Genomic DNA, 15,706 nt, shown 5'->3' with positions numbered 1-15,706 from the left:
AGGGACAAAGCAAAGCAACAATATCAATTTAATCATTGCTTACAGCCATCAGTCAATTCACAATGTCTAAAGAAAGAGAGGATTGAGCACATAATATAAAGTTACAACTCTAAGGTAACTACAAGAATAAAAATATTAGCCTTCCAATTTGAAATAAATAAATCCCCAAACATTCACACATACATATACATCATTAAAATAAATCAAGAAAATACAGACTATAAGCAAAAATAGTTATACAGAGCCATAAGAGAATAATTTATAACAAAATAGTATAATATAAAAGAACAAACATTTCTAACACACATCACATTATTATAGACAAATTCACCTATTGAAGGAGATCATCCAAGATTAGTCAAAACCAAACCCTAACTCTACCTTATATGTAATAGTCATATCTATAACAAATGACCCAGAAAATTTGGAAATAGGATGATGAACAAAAGGAGCTATATTATACTTAGTCGACTTTAATTCAGAAAATACATTTTCCAGATTTCCATTTTCTATATGGCTTGGGGAAAATTGAAGAATGGTCTGTACTCTTCCAGAAGGGCTTCCTGGTCAGGTACACAGACAGGTTCAGATAATTCCAATGCAGCTCATTACCTTCTTCCCCACTCTCTTTCTCACTGATAGCCCAGTTAGCTGACAGTGGCCCCCTAGCATCTTCCCAGAAACCATCTACAGACCACAAGGTGATCATTACACAAGGGCACCAGCTCCTTCTCTCTGACCGTGGATTTTGCACTTGGCTTCTCAGAGGAGTCATAAAGCTGTCACTTGGTGCTTCCAGAGGGCTAGCCTCAACTTTTCTGCTCACAAGACTTCTGGCACTTCTAGTGGAAATTTTCTTTACACCAACGAACTTTCCAGCTTTTCAGCCCACAGCTGGAAGTCAATTAAACTCTAACAACTGCTTCTGAAACTTAGTACAAAGCCCTCACTCAGGTTGAGGGCTCCATTCCACAACATTGTCCCCCTTCAGATGCCAGTCTCAAGTCTCAATTCACCTGGTATTCTGACTGCTGAACCACATGTTTGGGGGTTCCTATAATGTCCTCCTCTATCTCAATACTTTATTAAAACTACTTGCAGAACTCAGATAGGCACTTTCCCTCAGCTGCCCCTCAACTCACAAAGGAATAATGTCCTGATTTTATATATATATATATATATATATATATATATATGTATATATATGTATATATAGTATTTTTATATTTATTCATTTGTTTATTAATCTGAAAATGTATTTAAACAATTGTTAATTTTATTAATTTGAGAGATGGACAAAAAGAGAGACAATGCACCATAGCAAATTGAAAATGTAATTAAATTGAAAACCCATTCAGTGTAGCTCAGCAACACAGCATTCTGTTGATGGCCAGTTGTTCCCTTTGTGATCTGGGAGCTGTGCTCATTGACACTGTCCAGCATTGCAAAACAGGACTGGACCTCATATCACTAGCCCAGGGAAACACCCAAACCCTAAACACCAAGTATGGTTTCTATGGAATGTGTATAGCTTTCACACCATTATAAAATTGAAAAATTATTTAGTGAACAATTCCAAGTTGGGGATGGCCTTTGTGATCAGATTATGAAGGGTACAATTAAGAAACAGCCAATGAAAAGAGAGGCACGGGGTAAAGTACAAGGAAGTGGCCTGGGACTCCCATGACTGGCCAGGGAGTGCCACTCACAATCTGTCTGAATGGAAGTATCCTTAAATGTGCATAATTGATTAAATCATCAATCAACTTGCTCTCCAACCCCTAATCTCACCCTAGAGGTTGGACTTATGGGTGAACATTCCAAGACTCTAATCATGATCTTTGATCTTTCTGCTGCCTAGCCCCTTTCCTACAACTATCAGGGAGTACTGGGTACGTTATCTCATTAGCAAAGATGAGATAACGTATCCAGTGTGTAAGGAACTGGGGACAAAGACATTTATATATATATATATATATATATACATATATATATATATACATATACATGTGTGTATGTATTTTATATATATGACATGTGCATAACTGATTAAATCATCAATGAATAACACACACACACACACACACATATATACACCTATTATTATACCAATTGATGAGTAAGATACCCCTTCTGAACCTCATTCCCTCTTTTTAGCCAATCATGACCTCAGATCATCCAATGTTGATAAGACCTAACTCTTATAATGAGAACATGTAGAAAGAAGACAAAAAGAAACATATGGAAAAATACACAGAAACAAAATAAGAATAGACTTTTAATTCCTCTTTGTTGTTTGTTCCATGAAAGACCAAGTGGACAAAAAATGTGTAGGCCATTTAAGCAATAAAATTTAAAAATTAGATCAATCATTGTATTTCATCCTGTGTGACCAGATAGCTGAGAGCAAACATTTTTCAGATGGTTCATAGAACATTTCTCAAAACATGAGTAGTAGGAAAGCATCAGTATGTTCTTAAGCATAGAAGTAATGCAGACTATGTAAAAGCCAGTAAAGCAATTGATTCACCATCTGGAAATTAAATAACAATACCAAAACGCAACTATGACAAAAACATGTAAAACTACTCAGGTGAAGAACCAGTGGTAAATAAAAAAAATTCAATCTATAAACAACAATGAGGAACACAAACCATCTAATGATTAAAAGGATTCAGATAAAACAATGTTGATAGAAAATGCTATTTAATCAAAGCAAGTTCATTTTTCATTAATGAGACTTGAATAGATCAGAAAGATGAACAAAGCAGTATTTTTGTATGAGTATTGGGAAAAATCATATTTTAAATTGCTGATTGGAGTATTGGTAAGAATTCTCTAGAGAACAATTTGACATTATCTAATAGTGTTCATATATTTTCAATAAGCCATCCTAGTAATTTCTTATATATATATAGTCAGACATTTGCATATAAAGTGCAGGAAGTTATTTACTGCAACATAGTTTTTAATAGGAGTGATTTACCACAATCTAAATATCCATTGGTGGAAGATAAGTTTAAATGAAATAGATATACCCACACAAATTAAAATTGAATATCTTGACTTTTTAAATTTACTGATCTGAAAGTATCACCAAGATATATTGTTAAGTGAAGAAATGCAAGGTGCATAACAAGTCATTTTGTGATTTTTTAAATTTTTTAAACATTTTATTTTATTTATTTGAAAGGCAGAGTTAGAAAGAGAGAAAGAGAGAGAAACAGAGGGAGAGACAAAGGCAGAGACAGGAAGATCTTCCATCTGCTGGTTCACTTCCCAAATGACTTCAATAATGGGGGTAGACCAGGTCAAAGCCAGGACCCAGGAGCTTAATCTAGATCTCCCACATCAGTGCAATGAGCCCAGCACTTGGGCCATCTTCTGCTGCTTTCCCAGGTGTGTTAGTGCAGCAGCTAGACTCTAATTGGCACCAGACAGGATACTGTCTTGTCACATGCAGCAGCTTTACCCACTACACCACAACAGCCTCTCATTTATGTTCTCATATGTGGGTCCTGGAGAGGACTAGGGAACCTACATAAGTTTGTGTTATGTATTGGACATTTCTGGAGGACACACAGCTACTCAGAGAGTGGAATCTCCAAGGAAGGGGACCTGGTTTTCTAAAGAAAAATGACTTCAGGAAACTCTAACTACATTCTTGTATGCACATTTCTGACTGTAAACTCTGTAAATGTGTTAACATTTACATTTAAAATAAAAAGAAGGGAAAGAGGAAGAAAAGGAATAGGAAGAAGTAGAAGGAGGAGGAGGAGGGAGTAGGAGCAGGAGGAAGTGGAGGAGGAAGGAGAGAAAAACAACATTCTACTACCCACTACTAAAGCTACCATTATGGTAAATTCCATGGCTTTTTTGTGCATGAGAAAGTAATGGAGTGGAAAGAGCTTTGGCCTGGGGAGTTGTGCATTAGTTCAAAGGCCACTTTTTTTATTTTTATTTTTGACAGGCAGAGTGGACAGTGAGAGAGAGAGAGACAGAGAGAATGGTCTTCCTTTGCCGTTGGTTCACCCTCCAATGGCCGCCGCGGCCAGCGCGCTGCAGCCGGCGCACCACGCTGATCCGAAGGCAGGAGCCAGGTGCTTCTCCTGGTCTCCCATGCCGGTGCAGGGCCCAAGCACTTGGGCCATCCTCCACTGCACTCCCAGGCCACAGCAGAGAGCTGGCCTGGAAAAGGGGCAACTGGGACAGAATCTGGCGCCCCGACTGGGACTAGAACCCAGTGTGCCAGCGCCGCAAGGCAGAGATTTAGCTTAGTGAGCTGTGGCGCTGGCCCCAAAGTCCACTTTTTTTTAAATTTTTATTTTATTAAACTTTTATTTAATGAATATAAATTTCCAAAGTATATCTTATGGGTTACAATGGCTTCCCCCCTCCCATAACTTCCCTCCCGCCCGCAACCCTCCCCTTTCCCGCTCCCTTTCCCCTTCCATTCATGTAAAGATTCATTTTCAATTCTCTTTGTATACAGAAGATCAGTTTAGTATATATTAGGTAAAGATTTCAACATTTTGCCCATATAGCAACATAAAGTAAAAAAAAAAAAACTACATTGGATTACTAATTATAGCATTAAATAGCAATGTACAGCACATTAAAGACAGAGATCTTACATAATTTTTTTTCAAATTAATTAATTTTCTATGCCATTTCCATTTTAACACCAGGTTGTTTTTTTTCATTTCCAATTCTCTTTATATACAGAAGATCACTTCAGTATGTAATTAGTAAAGACCTCATCAGTTTGTGCCCACACAGAAACGCAAAGTATAAAAATACTGTTTCAGTACCAGTCATAGCATCACTTCGCTTTAGACGACACATTAGGGACAGATCCCACATGGGATGTAAGTACATAGTGACTCCTGTTGCTGATTTAACAATTTGACACTCCTGTTCATGGCGTCAGTAATCTCCCTAGGCTCTAGTCATGAGTTGCCAGGGCTATGGAAGCCTTTAGAGTTCGCTGACTTTGATCTTATTCCGATAGGGTTATAGTCAAAGTGGAAGTTCTCTCCTCCCTTCGGAGAAGGGTACCTCCTTCTTTGATGGCCCCATTCTTTCCACTGGGATCTCACTCACAGAGATCATTCATTTAGGTCTTTTTTTTTTTCCATGATATCTTGGCTTTCCATGCCTGCTATACTCTCATGGGCTCTTCAGCCAAATCCGAATGCCTTGAGGGCTGATTCTGAGGCCAGAGTGTTGTTTAGGACATCTGCCATTCTATGAGTCTGCTGTGTATCCCACTTCCCATGTTGGATCTTTCTCTCCCTTTTTGATTCTATCAGTTAGTATTAGCAGATACTTGTCTTGTTTGTGTGATCTCTTTGACTCTTAGAGCTATCAGAGCTATCAATTGTGAGCTGAAATTGATCACTTGGACTAGTGCGATGGCATTGGTACATGCCATCTTGATGGGATTGTGTTGGAATCCCCTGGCACATTTCTAACTCCACCATTATGTGGCCAGTCTGATTGAGCATGTTCCAAATTGTTCATCTCCTCCCTCTCTTTTTCCACTCTTAGATTTAACAGGGATCACTTTTCAGTTAAAATTTAAACACCTAAGAATAATTGTGTGTTAATTATTGAGTTCAACCAATAGTACTAGAACAACAACAACAACAACAAATACTAAAAAGGATAAAGTATTACATTGTACATCTAAAGTCAGGACAGGAGCTGATCAGTTCATTGTTGCTTATAGTGTCCCAAAGTCCACTTTTAATTGCATCAACTGTCTGAGTCTACCTACAGCTGTCTGTTTTGCCTGTTTAGACAATGGGGTGGGAAAAATTAAAAAAATATCTTAGAAAACTGCTGTACCTTTGAATAAATGTGTCTACACACTGTATAGTAAATAATTCTAATATTTATGACTTGCTTAATCTAACAAATCATTGAAACCTTTTTATATTTGCACACATACACACACACACTTTCAGCACATCTCTTTCCTGCCCAAATGTGATACTGATATTCCATCATCTTCCAATCTCCATGGACCTCACGTGTTCCTCAAGACCACCCACAGCCTTGCGGGTGCATTTAGACTCAACATCCATCGCATTCCACGTGTACCTAACATTTCTGTTTCACAGAAGTACTCACCTCATGTCAAATAACCTTTGCTGTCTTTAATCCCTGATTTCACATGCCATTGCCCGTACATTGATTTTACCATTTCCAGCCACCTTCGTTGTCTCTGCCAGTATCCTGCCCGACACTGCAGGCCAGGGCACACATGCTCTGTGGAACCACCCCTGCCTGATTCCTGCATCTCATAACTGCTGCCTCCCTAGACATTCTTGTCACAATTGATTTTCTATTCTGGAAATGACTCATTGACTATAGAACATAGAAAACTTGTCCAATTTTTGTGTTAAGAGAGTGCAGACACTTTGACACTGAGTCTGTCACAGGGAACAAGTTTCAGACATTCTTGCACAGACTGTTTTCATCCCTGGATCTCACTGCTCCAAGTAAATGCCAGGGTTTCAAGTCGTATCCGGAGCCGTTCTGTCTGTGGTACAGCAGGCTAATGCTACGAATGAGCTGGCACCTCACACGGTTCTCATCTTTCACAGACATTCTTTTGCTCACAAGGAGACAAAAATAGTTGAAAGAGGTGGATCCCAGGTTCATGCCTCCAAGTTTCTGAAGTCTGTCCTTAGAATTATGTTGATATTTGCACACATTCTTGGTTTCACCTCATTTTTTCACTCTTTTTAAAGGTATTATTTTGTTTATGTAAGTTTTAGGAGCACAGTGAAACTTCCCATCCTACCCTCCATCCTCCTTCTTTTCTTATTCTATTAATTTTTACAGTGACATACTTTAAGGTTATTTTATAATAATAAGCTCAACTCTCCATTAAGCAAAGAATTTAACAAATAGTAAGAAGAAAAGTAATGGTGCTGGCACTGTGGTATAGTAGGTTAAGCCTCCGCCTTTAGTGCCAGCATCCCATGTGGGCTCAGGTTTGTGTCCTAGTTGCTACTCTTCCCATCCCACTCTGGTCATTGTGGTCATTCGGGGAGTGAATCAGCGGATGGAAGACCTCACTCCCTCTCTGGCTGTACCTCTCTCTGTAACTCTGTATTTCAAATAAATAAAATAAATCTTAAAAAAAGTCTGTAAAGATAAAACTACTTACTTCTTTAATTATTCATAAAATGTAGTTATTAGATTTCTACTTAGCATAGGAAAACCCTTTAATTGCTATGAAAATTATTAATAAAATTCTCTTTGATGTGAAAAGACTTGGAGGAGAACTGAGATACATGAAAAGTGTCCTGAGTTATGTATCTGAGCATGATTTACATTTTGAGATTTGATTATTGTCTAGAGCCTTTGTCTCTTTTTAAAGATTTATTTAACTTATTTAAAGGCAGAGTTATAGACAGAGAAGGATAGAGAGAGAGAGAGAGATCTTCGCTGATTCATTCTGAAAATAGCTGATCTGAAGCCAGGAGCCAGGAGCTTCTTCGGGGTTGCTCATGCTGGTGCAGGGGCTCAAGGACTTGGGCCATCTTCTACTGATATCCCAGGCCATAGCAGAGAGCTGGATCAGAAGTAGAGCAGCTGCAATGTGAACCAGTGCCCATATGTGATGCTGGCACTGCAGGCTGGGGCTTTAGCCTGCAGCGCCAGAGCAACCAGTCCCACAGGCACATTTTCTTTCTTCATGGATGTTGTGGTGGTGATGATGGTAAAGCTGTCTAGAAGGACCAGATAAATACACAGTTTGATAACTGAGCACAATCAGTGCTATGTGTAAGGTGAAGCATTAAAAACGTACCATAGAAGTAGCTCATGTTCTATCAGAAATTCATCAGCAAGAACATTAAAGTAAGATTTATTCTTATTCTCACTCTCAAAACAATTACAAAGAATACTAAAACACAAGGATCCGGTCTTAACGGCTGAAGACATCAAGCTTTATGAGGGCTGTGACTGAGAACAGTGACTTAAGTTCTGATGAGAGTCTGGACATGAACAAGGAGAGTCAGCAATATGGAAAGTGGAAAACATTAATGCAACTAATTCTACCTCCACAGTGATTGCTGCCAAGAATTATGCTTCATGCTTTCTAATGTTCTCATTTTAACAAGTTAAAAAAATGGAAGATTAACAAGGCTAGGGAACTTAATGTTAATCCAGATATGTCTTACAGTAGTTAGAAAAGCCTCAATAAATCAAGTATGGGAGTTGATAATGTGGCACAGTGGATAAAGTCACTGCCCACAACACTGGCATTTCATATAAGCAAGGGTTCTAGACCCAGCTACTCCACTTCAGATCCAGTTCCCTGCTAATGTGTCTGGGGAAGCAGTAGAAGATGACTCAACTGCTTGGTTCCCTGTCAGCCACATGGGAGACCCAGTTGGAGTTCCAGGCTCCTGGCTTTGGATTGGCCTAGCCCTGGCCATTGTGGCCATTAAGGGAGTGAACTAAAAGAAGGAAGATGTGTGTGCATGTGTGTGTATGTCTCCCTCTCTGTCTCCATAACTCTGCCTTTCAAATGATTATATAAATCTTTAAAAATAAATCAATAAATAGGGTAACTGGGATTGAAAAGTGCTGTGAGGGTTGATGGTGTGGAGGACAAACTTTTCCTCAAGTGAGGGCAAGTGAGACAGAATAGGGTGAGGTGAGGTGATGATTCAGAGACATGAGGATGGTGCAGCACCATCCAGGGAACAGAGAAAGGAGCACCAATCTGCCTGTGTCAGGAAAACACATTCACTCCCATGTTGAAAAATGAATAGGAATTTTAGAAATAGGTGCCGGCCGGCGGCGCCGCGGCTCACTAGGCTAATCCTCCGCCTTGCAGCACCGGCACACCGGGTTCTAGTCCCGGTCGGGGCACCGATCCTGTCCCGGTTGCCCCTCTTCCAGGCCAGCTCTCTGCTGTGGCCCGGGAGTGCAGTGGAGGATGGCCCAAGTGCTTGGGCCCTGCACCCCATGGGAGACCAGGAGAAGCACCTGGCTCCTGCCATCGGATCAGCGCGATGCGCCGGCCGCAGCGCGCCTACCGCAGCGGCCATTGGAGGGTGAACCAACGGCAAAAGGAAGACCTTTCTCTCTGTCTCTCTCTCTCACTGTCCACTCTGCCTGTCAAAAAAAAAAAAAAAGAAAGAAATAGGTGCCAAAGCCTGTGCATTATACACACTGAGATTTATTTGTTTATTTCAAGAAATAGAGGAAAGATAAAGCTGTAGAAGTCGATAAAGCAGGGATTGACAATTGATGAAATTGTTTTTTTTTTCCTTTTAAAGAAAGAAAGAAAAGTAGAATTATAAATGTTGATCATATAGTCAAAAAATTTGACACTTTAGGAAAGTTGAAAGGAAAATTAGCTTACAGCTAGGGAATAGAAGTCAGAAGAGGTTAATATTTGTGCATATATATGTGTATATATACGTATATATGGATAATATACATAAATCTGTATGTACCTATCTGCATTCACACATTTGTCATGTAATCTGGTTGGGTAGCAGGCCATCCATCTAAGTTTGTGTATGTATTCTGTAACGTTTACACAATGGCGATGACACGTTTCTTAGACTACATCATCATCATTAGTGAGACGTGACTCTAGTCTGCTCTCTCACTGCTTTCGCGTGCACCTTGGTGATTTCTACCATTATTATAATTTCTCAGCAACAGAGACCCACAAGAAGATTGAGTGTCTTCCCGAGGTAAGGCCACAAAGCCAATGAATGGCAAAGTTGGGATGAAGACCCTGGCCACTTAACTGCTGGCCCTCTGCTCCCTTCCTCCACAGAGTCAGCCAGAGTCCAGGATATAATTATCCCCTGAGGAAGACTTACTTTTCTTTATTTTATTATTCAGCAATTTAAGCTGCTTGTTTCTTCATTCATTTCATGTAGAGGTTTACATATTTTCTCTTATTTCTTTGAAAAGGGGCCCCAGGGACTTAGATTAGTTCCAGTGCCTGTGGCATTGCTTTTAATATTTGAAAAAAAAAAAAAAAACCCTCAGAAGTCACTTCATTTTTCCTTATAGATGATGTTGTTTTGATTCCTTGATAATTATTTCTGGCTTAGGGAGAGGTAGGGGGGGGGCCTGGAGGCTTGACTTTGGAAAGAGCTTCTTTTATGGGGGTCATGGTCGTCTTTAACATCAGCAGTGGTGCCTGGGAGCCTTGTAGGTGAGTGTCTCGGGAGCTGACAGTGGCTGGCAAGGGACACGTTGCCTGAGACCAAAGAGTCCATGAGAGAAACAAGCCAGGCACAAGAGAGCTATGGTTTATAGGAGCCAGAACTACAGATCCACATTTAAAAGTGTACTAGTCTAATACAATCAACCTCTCCTGTTTGTAGAAAGGCCTGCAATAAGTGATCAACATGGAGTGGCCATTTAGGTACCTGGTGTTGCTAATATTGACTTGTTTCTCTTCTGTCCAAACATCAGGAGGGTATTGGCACAGTCTCCAGACATTCTGGGCCAAAGTGAGTGAGCAGTAGAATTAAATAACCTTTCAAACTAAACTTGGGGAGTTTGTGTAAGCAGGGAAAAATATCCTTATCTGGAGTTGCTGTTTGCCATTTAGCCTTGAGGCAAGTCACTTACTAAACAGAGACCTCAAAGGATTCTGAGACCCATGGTGTAAACAACTGAAGAGCAGCCAGTACTCCCCAGCACAGTCTGTTTGCATTATACTTTGCCAACCCTTCCCTGGGATTCTGTTGCTCCTTCCCAGCTTTGGGCCTACAGGCTGATGTACCTGCAAATCAGTACCTCATTGGAGGTCAGCATTAGTGAGACAGTGAGGATTCTTTTTGGAGCATGAGATCTGCAATCAGACAGTCTGGGTTGGAGTCTGAAATTTGCTTCACTATGTGAGAATCTGCACAACTTATTTAATTTCTCTGAGTATTCTCATCTAGTAACTTAAGGATAGTACATACTCTGGCACAGAGGGTTAAGCCTCCATCTGCAGTGCCAAGACTCCATATGGGCCTTGGTTTGAGTCCTAGCTGCTCTGCTTCCTATCCAGTTTCCTGCTAATGAGCCTGGGAAAGCAGCCAAGCATGACCTTGTTCTTTGGGTCTCTGCATCCACGTGAGAAACCTAGAAAAATCTCCTGCATCCTGGCTTCAGCCTGGCCCAGCTCTGGCCGTGAGGCCATTTGGGGAGTGAATCAGAGGATGGATGATCTCTCTCTATTTCTCCCCCTCTCTCTGTAATTCTGACTTTGAAATAATTAATTAATTAATTAAATCTTAAGCAAAAAAAAAAAAAAAAAGATGGTGCACACTGCACTGAGAACAAAATAACATGTAGCAAAGAAGTTAAAACCAGCAGTCTTGAAGCAAGGGATCAATAACATTAACTGTTGGGGTGGGTGTTTGGTGTAGCAGAGAAGACGAAGTCTGGGCCTCCTGCATAAAGTGCCTGGATTCCAGTTGTGGCTCCTCTTGCCATTCCAGCCTCCTGTTAATGCACAGCCAGGCAGGCAGCAGGTGATGGTTCAGGTACTTGAATCAGTGCTACCCATTTGGGAGACTTTGAGTTTCCAATTTGTGGCGTTGGTCTGGTCCAGTCTGGGCTGTTGTGGGCATTTGGGGAGTAAACAAGGTGATGGGTGATTTTTCTTTTCTGTGTTTCTCCTCTGTCTTTGTTTCTGTCTCTTTCTGTTTGACTTTCAAATAAATACAGAAATAATTTAAAAAATCTTTCTTTTATGTTCTTGTTTTTGTTGTTGTTTTTTAAAGATTTATTTATTTATTTGAAAGGCAGGGTTACAGAGAAGCAGAGGCAGAGGCAGAGAAAGAGAGAGGTCTTCCATCTGCTGGTTCACTCCCCAGATAGTCACAATGGCCAGAGCTGTACTGATTTAAAGCCAGGATCCAGGATCGTACTCTGGGTCTCCCATGAAAGTGCAGGTGCCCAAAGACTTGGGCCATCTTCTACTGCTTTCCCAGGTTTTAGCAGAGAGCTGGATGGGAAGTGGAGTAGCCAGGCCTCAAACCAGTACCCATATGGGATGCTGGCACTGCAGGCAGTGGCCTTACCCACTGCCACAGCACCAACCCCATCTGATCTTTCTTTTCAAAAGCGTTAGCTATGATTATTTTCATAATATTGAGCAGCATCATAATTGTGGCTCATCCTAGGATTCTTTTATCTCCCATGATAACTTTCAAGCCTTGACTCAGTTTTGTGAGTTGTGTTGATTTCTAGCTAAACAGGTGACAAGAAGAGAATACTTGAGATGTTTCAAACCTGTCTCCTTATTCTGTTTGTTCAGCTCCACTGATTTAAGAATCCTGCATCATAGATCACGAACCAAAATTCCTAATTCTTGATTCTTCTACTAAGTTTCTAAAATTTTAATTGCATCTAATTCTTGGGAAGAAATTCTGTTTGGTATAATGTACAAACCCAAGAATCAAAGCCAGGCTCTGAGCAATAATGGGTTTGATCCTGAATCTATCACTTACTTCTACTTATTGCTCATTACATGAAACTCTTAACATGTTATTTTATTTTTCGAAGCTTAAATGTCCTCTTTTGTAAAGTAGACTTGATAATCTCAAACTCATAAAGCTATGTTGAGAATAAAATTGGATTTAAAGAACCATAATCATGGTTTGATATGTAATTCAATTTGTAGGTTTTTGACATTCAGCATGTGCCAAGTGCGGTGCTAGACATAAGGTCACAGAGGTGACTATGACACACTCTTCCCTTAAAGATGTCCCTACGGTGACCCTAAGGAGGCCACCACAGTCAGTGCAAATCCAAGCAATTTTTTTTTAAATTTTTTTAAAGATTTACTTATTTATTTGACACAGAGAGAAGGAGAGGCAGAGAGAGAGAAGTCTTCCATCCATTGGTTCACTCCCTAATTGGCTGCAATGGCCATAGCTGCGCGGATCCAAATCCAGGAGCCAGGAGCTTCTTCCAGGTCTCCCACACAGGTGCAGGGGCCCAAGGACTTGGGCCATCTTCTAAGGCTTTCCCAGGCCACAGCAGAGAGCTGGATTGGAAGTGGGGCAGCCAGGCCTCAAACTGGTGCCAGTATGGGATGCTGGCGCTGCAGGTGGCGGCTTTATCCACTACACCACAGCACCGGCCCCAGTCCAGGCAATTTTATGTCTTGATGCTCAGCACTAGGAGGAGTGTTGCCTCACCCTAGCTATGAGCAGAGAGGAGTCCTCCTGAATTCAGAAAGAGTTGTATCAAGGCTGAAAGACTTGTTCAGGCAGAGAGAGTTTGAAGGACAACTCAGGTGGAACAAATTGTGAGTGAAGCCCTGAAACTGAAGGGTGTAGGAAGACAATGCATACACTGACAGAATCGCGGCTTCCACTGTGAGACGGGATAGGGTAGGACGTGAGTCCAAACACTTAGGCAAGTGCTGTGTTTTGGCGAGCCTTGGGTGCTGGACCCAGGATCTGGAGCTGTATTCACGTACAATAAAGAGAGGCCGGCGCCGTGGCTCTCTTGGTTAATCCTCCGCCTGCGGCACCGGCATCCCATATGGGCGCCGGTTCTAGTCCCAGCTGTTCCTCTTCCAGTCCAGCTCTCTGCTAAGGCCCAGGAGAGCAGTGGAGGATGGCCCAAGTGCTTGGGCCCCTGCACCCACATGGGAGACCAGGAGGAAGCACCTGGCTCCTGGCTTCGGATCGGCTCAGTGCTAGCCGTAGCAGCCACTTGGGGAGTGAACCAACGGAAGGAGGACCTTTCTCTCTCTCTCTTTCTCTCTCATTGTCTATAACTCTACCTGTCAAATAAAAAAAAAATTAAAGAGACTGAAAGTCACAGCAATGGGGCTAGCACTATAGCATAGTAGGCTAAGCCTCTGCCTGTGGTGCCAGCATTCTATATAGGTACTGGTTCATGTTCTGGGTGCTCCTCTCTCAATCTGGCTCTCTGCTAATAGCCTGGGAAAACAGTGGAAGATGGCCCAATTGCTTGGGTCCTTGCATTTGCGTGGGAGACCCGAAAGAAGCTCCTGGCTCCTGGGTTCGGATGGTCTCAGCCCCAGCCACTGCAGCCATTTGGGGATTGAACCAGCAGATTGAAGACCTTCTCTCTGTCTCCCCCTCTCTCTGTCTGTAACTCTGCCTCTCAAATAAATTAAAAAAAAAAAAAACTTTAAAAAAGCAAAGTCATGGGAATTTGTCACTAAATGGAAGATGCTATTATGTTAATAGACGGTGCAATGGCTGGTAACTGTTATTGTTGCACAGGCTTGATGCTCTTGTGTCTGATACTGTACCAACAGAGCTCCCAATGTTTTATATCCCTTTCTGATGAGGCCCAGGCAAACCAAGTCAGCTCTTTCAAGGCTTTCAACCATTCATTAAGCTGGCATCTTGCCAGGCTCTCTCCCTAACTCCCCGGTGGGGATGGTTTCATAAAGCACAATCTGGGAGTGAGGATGTTTGGAAACAGATCTCAAATCTAACACTAGATTTGCACCTGGAAAGATATTTTAACATGTACCTCTGTTTCTCCATCTGTAAGGTGGGTACAATAATAATGCATTCTTTAGAGCTATTTTGAGGATTAGATGACTCATTAGAACAATCTCTTGCATACAGTAGGTCTTCATGAAACAATTGCTGTTTAATGCCCTAAGTTGTGTTGATTTTTCCACCCCCATGATCGATATGTGTCTCAAATTTTCTTCTGTGCTTCATGTACAGAGCAGAGCAAAGCAAGGCAGTGCTTGCTAAGCTCCTGCAGGCCAGTACAGACCATGCAGTCTCTGGTATCTTACAGAGGCTTGAGTCTAAGCTGTGGGAGGACGATGTGGGGCAGGAAGGGACTGTTTTTATCTCTTTTTGAAGAATATGCATGCTGCTGTATTTCACACATCTATTTGGCTATTAATATAATAACAAGGATGAGCACAGTTGCTTTTGGATGTCATCAGAAGATAGAAGAACGCAGAAGAAAGAATGATAAGAAGTAAAGTTTCATGGAAGGGGTAGAATTGGGATGAAGCAGTATGGCTGAGCTTTACAAAGTGGATGTTAGAATCATAATATTCATGGCCGGCGCCGTGGCTCACTAGGCTAATCCTCCGCCTTGCGGCGCCGGCACACCAGCTTCTAGTCCCGGTCGGGGCACCGATCCTGTCCCGGTTGCCTCTCTTCCAGGCCAGCTCTCTGCTGTGGCCAGGGAGTGCAGTGGAGGATGGCCCAAGTCCTTGGGCCCTGCACCCCATGGGAGACCAGGAGAAGCACCTGGCTCCTGCCATCGGATCAGCGCGGTGCGCCAGCCACAGCGCGCTACCGCGGCGGCCATTGGAGGGTGAACCAACGGCAAAAAGGAAGACCTTTCTCTCTGTCTCTCTCTCACTGTCCACTCTGCCTGTAAAAAAAAAAAAAAAAAAAAAAAAAAAAAAAAAAGAATCATAATATTCATAATATTCGGGTCAAAAATCCCAACCAGTTTAGCCTTTTTTAATTTAAAAATGTTTCATTTATAAACATGGAATGCTTCACAAACTTGGGAGTCATTCTTGAACAAGGGTTATGCTAATCTTCTCTGGCTTGTTCCAATTTTAGTACATGTGCTGCTGCCAAATGAGCACAGATTAGCCAGTATTAGTTGAGAATTTCCTCTGAGTAAGGCACCTAACTACTACACCTCTCATGTGAAGGCTAGGAGCACTCATTCTAGTTTGTGCACA

The 15,706-nt window shown here is 41.6% G+C and overlaps 1 protein-coding gene and 1 non-coding gene across 3 annotated transcripts in view; both read right to left on the bottom strand.

Annotated features, from left to right (window-relative positions):
* CNTNAP5 (contactin associated protein family member 5) overlaps positions 1–15,706 on the bottom strand; it is a 967,841-nt gene that overhangs the window by 867,012 nt on the left and 85,123 nt on the right. The window lies entirely within an intron of this gene.
* LOC133768513 (U6 spliceosomal RNA) lies at positions 15,499–15,607 on the bottom strand. The gene has a single exon (XR_009866988.1). It is a non-coding gene; the product is annotated as a U6 spliceosomal RNA (small nuclear RNA).

This window comes from Lepus europaeus, chromosome 1 (genome assembly GCF_033115175.1).
Source record: "Lepus europaeus isolate LE1 chromosome 1, mLepTim1.pri, whole genome shotgun sequence".
Classification (NCBI taxonomy): domain Eukaryota; kingdom Metazoa; phylum Chordata; class Mammalia; order Lagomorpha; family Leporidae; genus Lepus; species Lepus europaeus.
Note: the sequence above shows the minus strand (reverse complement) of the source record. Positions and strands in the feature narration are given on the sequence as shown.